Source organism: Podarcis muralis, chromosome 3 (assembly GCF_964188315.1).
Source record: "Podarcis muralis chromosome 3, rPodMur119.hap1.1, whole genome shotgun sequence".
NCBI lineage: Eukaryota > Metazoa > Chordata > Lepidosauria > Squamata > Lacertidae > Podarcis > Podarcis muralis.
Genome location: NC_135657.1, coordinates 117,938,139 through 117,952,086, shown reverse-complemented (window position 1 = coordinate 117,952,086; position 13,948 = coordinate 117,938,139).

Below are 13,948 nucleotides of genomic sequence, written 5' to 3'. Positions count from 1 at the left end.
TCAAGGGAAGTAACTGAATTCTTTCTCCTATTGTCGGTGGATCTTGAACTCAAGTCAAACTGCAATGGAAACTGCTGAAAGCTGGATTTCTAAGCCCCCCCCCTTTCAACAGGTGCCAGCTTGACCTGGGATCTCCGAATCAGGATCCCCCTCATGCACCTGAACCCATCATGGCTTGTCAACTCCAATTTGCCACCAGCTCCCTGAATGTTCAAGCACTTGATGCCTATCATGTACATACTTGCACTAGGATAAGCATTTGATTTTTTTTTTTCAAGCCAAGGCACAGCCCACTTCTCTTTTCCAGTAATGTCTCTCAGCGAGTGGCACTCTACTCACAGCTTCTTTCCCTGTGGTGTTTCCATTTTTGATGTCATTTATGCTCGCACACACCTTTCTCATCAAGGAAGGTTAAGGGTTGGGAGGGAAGAAGAGTTGGGGAAAACTCAAAATTTGGGTTCTGCTCTTTCTAATTACAAATCACCACCTGTGGTAAAATTATGGAAAAACAGATGAGCATTTCATCTGCTCAATAGCCTTAAAACAAGCAGCAGTTCCAGCTGCCAGTGTGATATATAGACACAACGGCAGGGCTGGGTGAGGGATTAATTAGGTCTGTCCGTGCACATTGCCAGGGGAGCACTTCTGTAGAGGTGATTGAAAACCAGAAAAGAGTGGCATTAGTCTTCATTGTTGGTTAAAGGCAACAAAAATAAAGATGCAATTGAGTTGACAAAGCTTCAAGGTATGTGGCTGAGTCATTTTGGAAGGTGTCAAAATGATCAAACTATAATTAATTAGCTGCAGTGCTATATTTAATTCTTCAACTTTAATGCAGACTTCTGCTCCCCATTACCTTTGCGGCTCCAAACAAAACAGCAGCAGCAAATTGGAGTCAGCAATTATTTGTCTCAACGTATGCATACTGAAGAAGCCAGGGTGGTTTGGCTAAAGGTTTGCTTTTTTCCTTTATAAATCAAGCCCTCCTCTTTAATCTTATTGTCACGTTTGCTTTTCTGCTATAGAACCATGGGGCTGTGCTGTGCATTTGTATGAGCTGTCCAAATAACAGCAAAATATACTGTTTATACTGAACGCCCACTTCAGATACTGAGCAGAAAGAACCAGATTTCTCCATGGTTTAATAATACATGTGAGCAGGCTAATGTATTCACGTGGAACATACTGATATTTTGTGTGCATAGGTATCTAAGATATCAAACTCAAGAATCAGAGAGACAATAGTCAGGAAGGAAGATATTCAGGAAGCTGGAGATGGAAAGATAAGTGGTCTTGTGGTTGGAGAGGTAATCAAAGAGTCAATGGTTTTATGTTCTTTTTCCAAGGGTTTGTTTTGGCATCATGGTAAGAAGGAATCGTTGCAGTCAAAGCCACCATAGCCTTCTTAGTCATTCCAAAGAATGTGTTGAGCAGTGGCAGATGGAGAGCTTTCAAATGGCGCCCCCTCCCCATTTTTCATTGTTCATCATTGTTGCACCACACCCTGCGGTGCCCTCTCAGCTCAGCGCCCAGTGCAAGCAAACTGGCCACATTCCCCTAAGTCCACCTCTGTGTTGGGGATCCTCCATTCATCCTTTTCATTATGCATTCATGAAAATTTCTCAGGTTTGTATTTGGGATGTTATATGCGATCACACTTTTGATACTACTGTATTTGTATCTGCAAAAGTTTCAGAGCAGACACGCTGCGGTCAGCGCATGCCGCATAACTCCCTGCTAAAATCCTGTAACTTTTATACCGAAAGTGTTCCAGTTTATTATTTTTTTGTCCTGCTTCTGTTGTGCTATAGTGCAAGAGTGCACCTCCAGATGGTAATAATGCAATAACATGGGGAAAACATTGCAGAACACCTAATAAAATGTAGACAGTATGAGTATAAATCCACCACTAAGGCGCTATTATTGCATCAATGACATGTTGCAAACCCTCCTGCTTGTCTGGATGGAGGCTGGAGTGTTGGTGGCAGGCAGGGGTGAATCTGTGCAGAAATTTGTCTACTGTACAAAAGTACAATTTGCATTCATTGCTCTGCCAACTTTTGGCTCTGCCTACCACCCTGCTAGACAGCACCCCCTAGACAGCATCTTAAAAAGCAGAGACATCACCTTGCCAACAAAGGTCCGTATAGTTAAAGCTATGGTTTCCCCAGTAGTGATGTATAGAAGTGAGAGCTGGACCATAAAGAAGGCTAATCGCCGAAGAATTGATGCTTTTGAATTATGGTGCTAAAGGACTCTTGAGAGTCCCATGGACTGCAAGAAGATCCAACCTCTCCATTCTGAAGGAAATGTGCTCACTGGAAGGACAGATCCTGAAGCTGAGACTCCAATACTTTGGCCACCTCATGAGAAGAGAAGACTCCCTGGAAGAGAGGGGAGTGGTTGTGGGCGGGAGACCGAGCTCCGCCCCTGGTAGGGGGCCTTAGCACCCTCCCCTCCTTACCTGGCTGGCGCCCACGCCCACTGGAGGCAGCCAACCAGGTGCCTCCGGGGGCGTGTGTAGCAGCTTATTGCTGTGGCGCCAGCTCCGCTTCCTCCTCATTCGTCGTCGTCCCTCAGCGAGTCAAGAGCTCAGCCATGAGGTTTGGAGTCGGGGGGTGTTTGTGTGTGTGGAGGCTGTCTGGTTCCTGGCTTGCCTTTTAAAATTTAGGAGGCTTGCGTGCGCTCATTGCTTTACTGCTTTTAAAAAACCTAGGCACCCAAGTTTGCCTGCTGTCTTGCTATGTCCTCTTTTCTGTGTAAAAACCTACATTTTATTTTCCCCCACTCCTGGTGCTGGATTTGTTTGGGCGGTTTAAGTGTGAATTACCTTTCTTAAGCTGCAGCTTTTTCCTTTGCCCAGCACATGGTTTCTCCACCACCAGTGAGGTCTGAGTGTGAGTGCCTTCTTTCTATCTCCCTTGTTTCCTCACTTTCCTTCCCTGGCCTCTGCCATTGCCTGGCTGGTCTGGGTGACTGAGTGGGTTTGCCTTACATTTTAATTTGTTGGCCAGGGTGCTTGTACGTTTTCCCACTCCCTTGCCCTTGCCTGTTCCTCTCTAATTTTAAGTCGTGTGTGTGTGTGTGTGCTGGCAGAGAAGACTCCCTGGAAAAGACCCTGATGTTGGGAAAGATGGAGGGCACAAGGAAAAGGGGACGGCAGAGGACGAGATGGTTGGACAGTGTTCTCGAAGCTACGAACATGAGTCTGATCAAACCACGGGAGGCAGTTGATGATAGGAGTGCCTGGCGTGCTCTGGTCCATGGGGTCAGGAAGAGTCGAACACAACTAAACGACTAAACAACAACATCCACTGCACATGACCTCCTGAAGTTTGTCCATGTAGGGTCTGTTTTTCAGGTTGATAAGGATTTTCCACCCCGGTATACATTCCTACAAGGTTTAGATTAAAATTTAGGCATATGATACAAACATCTTGATTAAATATTCTAAGAAACAAACAAACAAAATCAGTGGATAAAATTGTGCAGATTTTAAGAAGTCAGTCTACCATCTTGATTCCAAATGGCATCCCATTATTTCCAAACATAGATGAAAACTTGCTCCTTCCTCTCAAGAACATCATGCAAAATCTGGTTACAATATCTTATGAGGTGTCCAGATATATAGAGAACAGATCAAAATATATCGTAGATTCTAAACAGTAAGGGCCAGTTGAAAAATGTCTGCATGTGTCTTGATTTCTCAACACCAGGATGAGCAGTTAAATGTGTGGAAACACTGTTTACTTTTCTTTGAGGTGATACAAAATTTTATTTGGGATAAGGGCAGAAAAAGCTAAGGAGCAAGCAAAGCCAGAGGGCTTCGTCCTGAAATAGTTTTGTAAACAGAAAGTAGTTGAAGAACAGTATGACTATACTTTTCTTGAAGCAAACACTGTGGGAGCTTATTTTTTAAAAAAACTTGCATATGCTCAGAAATGTTGCAAAAGAGACTAACTAGTTGGCTTGGCAGCTATATCAGTTGAAGATGCCCAAGCATCAGCGCTTGACCTGAAAGAATTTGTGACTAAATTTGCAAAGGGAAAGGCATGCAAAGTGAGATTTTGATGTGTCTGAAATTTTCAAGATACTTAAATTTTTAGCTTCACAATTTACAAGGTTTTTCCAAGTGGTTTGTGTGCTAAAATGCTTTCTTTTGTATTTGAAAAAGATAATAAACAGTTGTTGCATTACAGTAAGCTCCAAACTTATGTTGGGGCTATGTTCTGGGGATTGCACCTAAAGCCAAAATCGCATATAGTCATAGCACATTGGGTTCAATGGTGGGTGGAATTACCAAAGTCCTTTTTCCTGGGTGCCTGCCCCCTTTTTAATTTTAGTTTTAATTTTTTGCCAAGCACATAAAGCTGAATGCACACAAGTTAAATGCACATAAGTTGTGGGCTTACTATACATCTTCTGGGGCCAATTTGTAAAGGGTGTGGAGCATGCATGGCAGGAGAGGGGAGGGAGAGGGGGACATCCCACTGCACAAATAGAAATCCTTGCACTAACGAGATGTGGTAGTTGAATGCTGCCCATATGCACTGAAGTGTAAAACTTGCTCTTGGTCTAAAAAGGCTTTGAACTGGGGCTGGTGTTATTGCCGCGTTATACCTGGGCTTTGCTAACTGCCCTGTCAGACCCTCCAAGTGTCCCTCTTTTCCAGGAACATCCCTGATTTAGAAATGCCGTCCTGATTTCTGATTTGATCCCAGAATATCCCGCTTTCCGGATGTCCCTATTTTCATTGGAAAAATGTGGGAGAGTATGGAGTTATCTGACCTCTGAGCTGTCTGAAGGCAATCCTGTACAAGAAAGGGTTTTTTTAAATGTTTTATTATGTTTTTATATATGTTGGAAGCTGCCCAGGGTAGCTAGGGCAACCCAGGACATCCCTATTTTCATCAGAGCAATGTTGGGGGGTATGCACTATTTCCCAGTTAGTTTTAGGACTCCATTCTAAGTCTGGACCTTTAAAATGTTACAGCTTGGGACCAGGTACCTGGTTGAATACTCTATCTCTGCCTACCTGTAACCAAAGATTTTCAACAGAAGCCCTATTTTAGCTGCACCTGAGGCACAGCAGTGGCTATAAGGGAAAGGCTCCTATTGGGGGCAGCACCCCGGGACAGCAGGATGTCATTTTGGTGCCAGGCAAATACCTTTTTTTAAAAAAAATCTTCCAAGGCCTTTTTTTTTTCACTGCACGTTATTTTTATGCTCCTTGGTGTTTATTTTAATTCCACTGACTTTTAGACTTCTCTTTTTATATAATACAGTGTTCTGATCTTTGTTTCAATTTTAACATTTTTATAAGCCACCCTAGGAACCTGCTGAATGGCAGAGTATAAATAAAGGGGTTAAGTACTTAATTCGTTCCGGGGGTCTGTACTTAACCTGAAACTGTTCTTAACCTGAAGCACCACTTTAGCTAATGGGGCCTCCTGCTGCCGCCGTACTGCCGGAGCACGATTTCTGTTCTCATCCTGAAGCAAAGTTCTTAACCTGAAGCACTATTTCTGGGTTAGCGGAAGCTGTAACCTGAAGCGTATGTAACCCGAGGTACCACTGTAGAATATTATAGCACTTTACATTCTTAGTAATTCTAAAGTGGGGGGTCTTCTTTGCCTGTTGTCCAGAAAATGCTGCGAGGAAGTCACAAAGTCATTAGTAAATCTTTTCTAGAATAAACGGGTGTGTGTGTGTGTGTGTGTGTGTGTTGTAATTCCACCAAGTACTATTACCTTGCAAGCACCGTTTTTCCCCGTGATGCTCCTGCAGGGTTTCCACACTAGGAAAAGAACCCTGCAATATCTGTCTTCAAGAAAAGCAAAACAAATTGCAAACCTCATGCTGTATTGCACAATGAAACATAAACCCAGCAATACATTTCTGCAGCTGACACATTCAGACTCACACACCATGGGAGATGGTAAGGTACCCTGCAGAGGAAACATACTAAATGAACTGACAATCAAGGGCCTTTGCAGGATGTCCGGTTTATTTATTGTTTTAACTACAATAGAAAGATATAAGCAAAAATTGATAGGCCTTCTTACTGGACAGCTGTTGCTCCTATGGTAAAGTGGCTTAAAAGCTCACATTCCTCAATTCCATTGGCCCAGGTCTATTTCCTGTGCAGTTGTCATTAAAATAATCCAACATTTCAGACTTTATTAGAATATAATGCAATGCAATTTTTTTATTAGCTAATGGGTTGCCTTTTTGCACTCCTTTGTACTTCTCAATCTCTCAGAGCAAAGGCTATAAAACAGGGAAGTGTGATCCCATCTGGAAGCCATTAAAGATCAATAGAGGCGGAATCTCGAAAAGAGCCTATCAAAACAAATGCGAGCAAAACAATAAGTCAGCTTCTGTTTTCAAATCCCAGTGCACTAAAGCACATCACACTCCCAACGTGACACAGAGTAGCACTGGCATGTTAACACCAGAAATGAGTAATCTAATTTGAAAGGAGGGCAAATATGGTTAAAACCCAGTGCCTCCTTAATTCTTTGGGAACATGGGAAATAATCTACTGCGTGGGATGTGTCCCTAATGGAGGCGCCAGGAAGCGAGGGGGCAGCCTTCTCTATTATGGGAATCCAATAGGAAGGATTTCAAGGCCTTGATCCTTTCCATGTTGTTGTCTGTGTACAATAGGCACACACTTTTGGAAGGCTAAGATTAAATCTTCTCCAAGCAGATTTCAGCAGCAAGATAGCAGGTTCAAGCCATATTCTCATCTCTTCTTCTTTTTTTAAGAATATTTTTTTATTAACCGACCAATCACATCAAATCAAACCAAATTACATAAATTCCATATTACACAGCCAAATTTTAAATTTTTGTTGGAGGTACCCATATTTCAAGTTCCAAAGGGGATCCAATCAACTTCTTGCTTCTTGCTGCTGTTTTAATGTCCACAAATCTAACCATATGATGTTCACAGTACTATCCAATCCTTTCTTATTGTTTTTCCACATCTCTTGTTGTTATTTTCATATGTTTTTCCTTTCTCTTTGTGACCTCTGATAGTCTCCACAAGCTGGTTAAAATAGTTTGTAATCCTGCGTGGATATTATTATTTTTTATCCAGTAGCCATATCCAGACGTTTTCCATATAACATCACTTCCATACATCAAAACAGTCTTAGCGTAATTAATCTTCACCAATCTGCCTCCTTTCTCAAACCTCTGAGGAGATTCACCACGAATGCAGTCTGAAAACAAGTCCGTTCCTCCTCCCAGCTATAAATCCTTTGGCAAGATGGCGACTCTGAATTAATTGCTGCGCCATTCCAAAAGCTCTTATTGCTTCTCGATCTCCATAAAGCATTGTTTTTGTTTTGTTTAGTCGTTTAGTCGTGTCCGACTCTTCGTGACCCCATGGACCAGAGCACGCCAGGCACCTCTGTCCTCCACTACCTCCCGCAGTTTGGTCAAACTCATGCTGGTAACCTCAAAAACGCTATCCAACCATCTCGTCCTCTGTCGCCCCCTTCTCCTTGTGCCCTCCATCTTTCCCAGCATCAGTGTCTTCTCCAGGGAGTCTTCTCTTCTCATGAGGTGGCCAAAGTACTGGAGCCTCAGCTTCACGATCTGTCCTTCCAGTGAGCACTCAGGGCTGATTTCCTTAAGAATGGATGCATTTGATCTTCTTGCCATCCATGGGACTCTCAAGAGTCTTCTCCAGCACCATAATTCAAAAGCATCAATTCTTCGGCGATCAGCCTTCTTTATGGTCCAGCTCTCACTTCCATACATCACTACTGGGAAGACCATGGCTTTAACTATACGGACCTTTGTTGGCAAGGTGACGTCTCTACTTCTCAAGATGCTGTCTAGGCCTGACATTGCCCTTCTCCCAAGATCCATAAAGCATACTTTTGGTTAAAGTTTATCTCCACGCAGATCTTAATCATCCTGCTTGGGTCAGTTAAACCGACGGTTCTAATGAGGAGGGGTTCTTAGTAAATCACATAGACGGAAAATAAAAAAGGTTTCCCCCCCCCCCCAGCCATATTCTCATCTCATCACCATGTTGTGGGATCGACCATGTGAGCTATTTAAGTAGCAAACAAGGAAAGCAGGTGGAAAAGATGATAAGAACCAGCTCAATTGTCCCCACTGCCACCCTGGAGCAGAGATGGGGAACCTGTGGCTGCCCAGATGTTGTTAGAGTCTCCCTTGCCCCACAGGAAGAAGCCATCGCCTTGCGGGAAAGATCCTGATGAGTCACTGTCATTTTGTTATTGTATGTTTAGTCATAAGCCACCTTTGGAGGGTTTGTAGCCTCATACTGAGAGGCTAGCTAATTCCAGTACTCTTGACTCTGGCTGGCAGCGGTCTTCTAAAGCTGAGACCTGAGGATTAAGATAGAGAGACTTTTCCCATCTCCATTGGATTTTAAGCAGGAGTTCCTAAACAGTGAAACTGGGACCTTCTGCATGAAAAATCATATTCCACGCTGCCATTAGGTCTCTCTTTTGGAAAATATCATGTGAGAAGGGCCTATAGATTTAATCAGCAGCATAAGTAAACAACTGAAAGACTTTGCAAGCAAAATGCTTTTAAATAAAAATGAAGACAGACACTCTTATATTTTATGAAAGGAACATGTAACATTTCTCCTTAATTTTTTAAACTACACAGAAACCACCACATACCTTCCAAGTGTCCTGATTTTCCAGGGGCAGCTCTGGAATTGTGAAAGCCATTCCAGCTTCTGATTTGATCCCGGAAGGTCCCCATTTCCCCTGCCATTGCTACCACCACCAAGCTTGGAGAGAAGGATGAGGCTGCGCTTGTCCCAAGTGAGGGAGCATCCTCTTGCCTCTCCATGGCTTCTGCTGCCAGCCTCCTCCCTTGGGCAGCTCATAGCAGCTGCTGGAGAGCAGGCAAGGAGGAGAAGAGGCTGCCACTGCCAAGGCCCAGCCTTGCATGACGGCTGGCTCTGTGGGGCAGGCAGAGGGCAGGACCACCCTGGGCAGGAAGAAAGGGGAGCAGAGTACAAGGAGTCTTGATTTTAAAAAAATGCTTTGTGCATTCACATCTAATCCTGCCCCTTTATGAGATTTATTTCTTGGTTTGTGTTTTTCTTTTTTGTAAATCTACCAAAGAATGAAATAAAATAAAATCAGGATGAAGGGGATTTCGCAGGATGGTTGAAAGCATGTGTGCTGTGCCCTGTTGGTGTAGTGGTGACAGCTCTGTGGGGGACAAAAAATTGGGGGGGGTGTCGTGGAGGGTCAGTTGCAGGGAGTGAGAAATGTCTCTATTTTTCCCCAATCCCTGAAAGGTAAAGTTAGTTCAGGTTTCTAAGTGTCTAGCTGAAAGGAACTACAGGAAAAGTGTTAATGATTTGTAAGTACTTTCCAGGAGATGTGATGTGTGCAGCTTAAAAATACTGCCCCTCGATGGGAGAAAATGTATTTCTATTAAGGGACTAGGATTGTGCTATGCTTGTTGGAATTTTTGCTTGTGCACAGGAATTTAGCTCCAGGTCTGTGTCTGTCACTGAAATTGACAACTGCCTATGGCTCTGTACAATTGAAACGTAGATCTTAAATTTCACATCATTATCCAAATAAAATATATCTGCCAAAGGGGACTGGTATTACACAGTTAGAGAACTGCGATACCATTTCTATGATTAACATATTGAGAGGAATATAAGAATTTCTCACCTATTTTCCAGAGGGAGACTAACTGGGGAGCTGGTGGTAAAGCGACTAATTGAACATGCTCTCTCTCTTAAGTAGGAAGATGCCCAGCACTGGGGCTGGCCATTCCACAAAAGCAGACGAGACTGTCCTTCATACATTACCCATGCTTTCTAGGGGACAATTGAGTGGGGAAGCATAAAATCTCCTTACTTTTCTAAATAAGTAAAAGAGAGAACAAATGTTTCGTAATGTTCACAAGGTTCAAAACCATACCTGCCTTTCACTTTGAGACCAAAAATATTGCATGGAAAGAGAAGGGGAAATATTTTCCTCCCTGTCATAACTTAAAGCCACCTACTTTAATACTGATAAGCCCTTATTCAGGAGGTGGGAGTGGGTTTCTTTTAACCTTTTAGAAAAGGCTTTCTACTCTGCCCCCGCCCCCATTGCAGGCAATGGGAGTGAATAAACTATGGCAACTTCAGGGCTAACATAGTTAAGGACTCAGTTGAATGCAGGCCAGGAAAATGAGGGGGTTAGGATCCTGCAGAGCCAAGCTCATGTCTGACACACCCTATTTCTGGCCCTACCCCCACTGGAGTTACTTTCAGCCGTACGGTACATCTGTGCCCATGAAGCTTTCTGTGGGTATGCAAGGCAGCCTCCAGGATAGAAGTGCCAACCTCCTTCCACAGCCCCCTGTCCTTGGTTGCACCTTGTCACCAGAAATGTCTGTGGCACAGAGTTGATTCTCTCAACTCTGCCTGGTTTACCAGCTACAGCCATTTCTAGATGACAGCCGCCTCTTTGGATTCGGAACACAGGCAGTTGCTTTGTACTAAGCCAAAGCACTGGTCCCTCTAGCTCACTTCCATTGACGCAGACCAGGAGTGGCTCTCCAGGGTCTCAGGGGCAGCTCTGTCTTATTCATACCAGAGGCGGAGCTAGCTGCTCCAGCACCCAGAGCAGCACACATGCTGTTCCCCCCGGGGGTGGGGCTAGCCGCCCGTGGCGAGCGGCAAGCATCAGGGGGGGGGTTTGCAAGCAGTGAGCGGCCCAGGGGAGTGCTGCCTTCAGTGAGCATCCCAGGGGGGTGGGGTGGCAATGTCACCCCCCTCAGGGATGACACCTGGGACAGACCGCACCCCCTTCCTCTGCCAGTGATTCCTACCAGTACACACTAAAGACTGAGCCTGGGACATTCTTCATGCAAAGGCATGAAGCAGACTTCTGAGCTTAGTCCTTAATGTACAGTGCTGTAGGGCCGCCTTTGAGGATGTCTCAGAAACTGCAGCTAATGGAGCAGTGGAATCCCCAGAACCATTTCCAACAACAGCAAAATGAATAGTGACAAAAATGAGAATGCAGAGGCTTTGCTTTTGAATGATCATTAATCAAGAAAGCCCGCAGTCCGATACACCTACGCAGGAACAAAACCCCATTGAACCCCATGGGAACTTGTTGTTATTGACATCTGTCCATCTCAAGAGATAATAGAGTGGGCTTCTGGGGTGAAGCCAAACCATGGTGCTAGCAGCATCAAAGTTACCTTCCTAGGGTGCAAGCCTGAGCAGTGTGTATGGAGGACCTGGGCTACCCAGGTAAAGGTAAAGGTAAAGGGCCCCTAGATGGTTAAATCCAGTCAAAAGTGACTATGGGGTTGTGGCGCTCATCTTGCTTTCAGGCCAAGGGAGCCAGCATTTGTCCACAGACAGCTTTCCGGGTCATGTGGCCAGAATGACTAAACTGCTACTGGCGCAATGGAACACTATGATGGAAACCAGAGTGCACAGAAACGCCTCTCCACCACAGCGGTACCTATTTATCTACTTGAAATGCCGTGCTTTTGAACTGCTAGGTTGGCAGGAGCTGGGACAGAGCAATGGGAGCTCACCCTGTCGCAGGGATTTGAACCATCAACCTTCCAATCAGCAAGCCCAAGAGGCTCAGTGGTTTAGACCACAGCTCCACCTACAACAATACACCCCTCTCAGCCTCACCAAGGTGGTCCAAAGCAGACCAATACAATTGGCACCAGCCTGGCTGCAGGAGTTGCTGGAAGGATGCATACAAGGCGCCAACCTGCAATTTCTGCTCCTGTTTCTGTTTTCATTGAAATTTTCCAGCATCCTTAGCTGACCTGGCTGGCCCCTCCTCTAGGTTGGGGTCTGAGATGCTGCCTGGAGTGGTGCTTATGACACTCCCTTTGATTCTAGAATGGAATCCTAACCTGTTTGCGAGAGAATCATGGTGCAGCCAACAACTTGCTTGACTTGGGGGCTGGGGGCAAAATAGAAATACGTTGCAGAGTCTGCAGTTGTTCCTTGTCCTTCTGCTTCTTCCGCCCTTCTGGGGTGGGTAGCCGAGTCAGGAGTGAACCTGGATTAGCAAAATTGAGAGGAAACCAAATTACTGTAGTTTGTGTATCCTTCAACAAGTGCCATTACTAGCCATCCCCTTATTCCGTTGGAGGAGCAACAGCACAGCGGAAACAAACAAGGAAGCTTCAAAAGTACTTTCCCCAACCATTGGTAATGCCAGCTGGGACTGATGCAAGTTGGCATCAAATTTTAATCAGTCCCCACTTGCTTCATTGGTTAATTAGCTCAATTAAGCCACCATCTTAATGATAAAGGTTTGTGATATGTGAGGTCAGTGTGTAGAGCCTGGGAGTTCTATTTATGCCTCCTTGAGTTCCATGGAAGAAACACCAGATATAAATGTAATTTTAAAATGAGCTTCGTCCTTATGATTTCCATCTTGGGACTGGTGCTATTTAACTTGCTAGCTCTGGGGTGGTCAGTGAGGCAACCAAGCTGCAAAGGAGGCCAAATTATTTGGTCGAGACAAAATCCAAGCACTGTAAGGTGTGAAATCTAGACTTTTATACCCTTGGAAGTGGAATGTTCATTTGACCATCGTATTATTCTTCTAAAAACTCCTCATTCACTTAAAGCAACTGCAAAAATCCCTGAAAAACAGGGTGTCACTCTTCCTTGGGGAGTGGGTTTGGGAGGGGAGGGAGAATCAATTTTTATGGCAGGAAATTTGCCCCTTAAGTTATCACTAAACCTGCTGATAATTAACACCTTCCATATCATTGGATCAGATAAGGAAGGGAGAGAATCTATTATGTTGATTCCACCGGCCATCTGGTAGTTTTTTTCCTGGAACTGGCTGAAGTAGAGCAGCAGTCATACATAACAGCCTCCGGTAAGTCAGCGCAGCACTCCTGTGGGGTTATCAAGCAGGCCAGCCCTCGAAGGCAGAGCAAAACCTTCCGCCAGGGAACTTCCTGCTAAAGTGCTTGCGCCACATCTATAGGATTATCCCCACAACACCAGCATATCATCTGGCTTTAAACTTCACGCCCCCTGGCAACATATACACTAAAAATTCTATTCCCTTCCATGTGCCTTCTTATCCTTTAGCTCTGTCTTCCAATTGTGCCTCCTAGCAGCCATTGGCTGAGGCTCACCCCTCACCACCCAACACCAAGCTGGATTAGCTGCAAGCCAATAGCTGGGGGTCAGGATTAAGAGGCCAGTGTGTGCTTTAATATAAGCTGCCTATAATTAATGGCATTATTAATAGCTTGACTGAAAAATTCATTAAAAAATCCATTAAAAATAAATACCCTTTTACAAAAGGCATTGCCTTGGGTGAGAAAAACAGGGGGGGGAGATAAAGCAGAATTGATTGGTGGTTTTCAGTTCAGAGAAAGACAGACCATAGTTCAAGCTGATTAAAATTGAACATTTGAGATTAAGTACTCTTGCCAAAATATTCTCTGTAGTTACTTAATATGAAAATATTATAAGATGTCACATTTAAACATCTTTTATAGAGAGGGGACTTGAGTGTGTGATACGAGTTGCATGTCACTGCTATATAAAGTTCTTCTCTAGCAGAGAATCAGTATAGAAATCTGAAGTTACGGTAACTGTATGATCCACTCCACCTCTCAACTGCACGCAGGGCTTTCAAATGCTTCCCCCAGTTTTTTAACCCCTAACAAAATGCCTTGGGAAACGTTTGCACTGAAATTTGAGCAGCTGTGGGCCTTTGGTCCCTCTGTTTAGGACACTTTTCATTCTCTTCACAATCTGGCAAGCTGGTCTCTGTGGTGCACTGCAGCAATGCTCATTTTAGGCACTTTTCATCTCCCCTTTCGCCCCTCAAGCAAACTCCCCTTCCCCACCAGAATGTATATGCAAAAGGCTGGAAGGATCAAAGGAACCAAGCCACGCCTAGGCCACTTGCCAGCTTTGCAT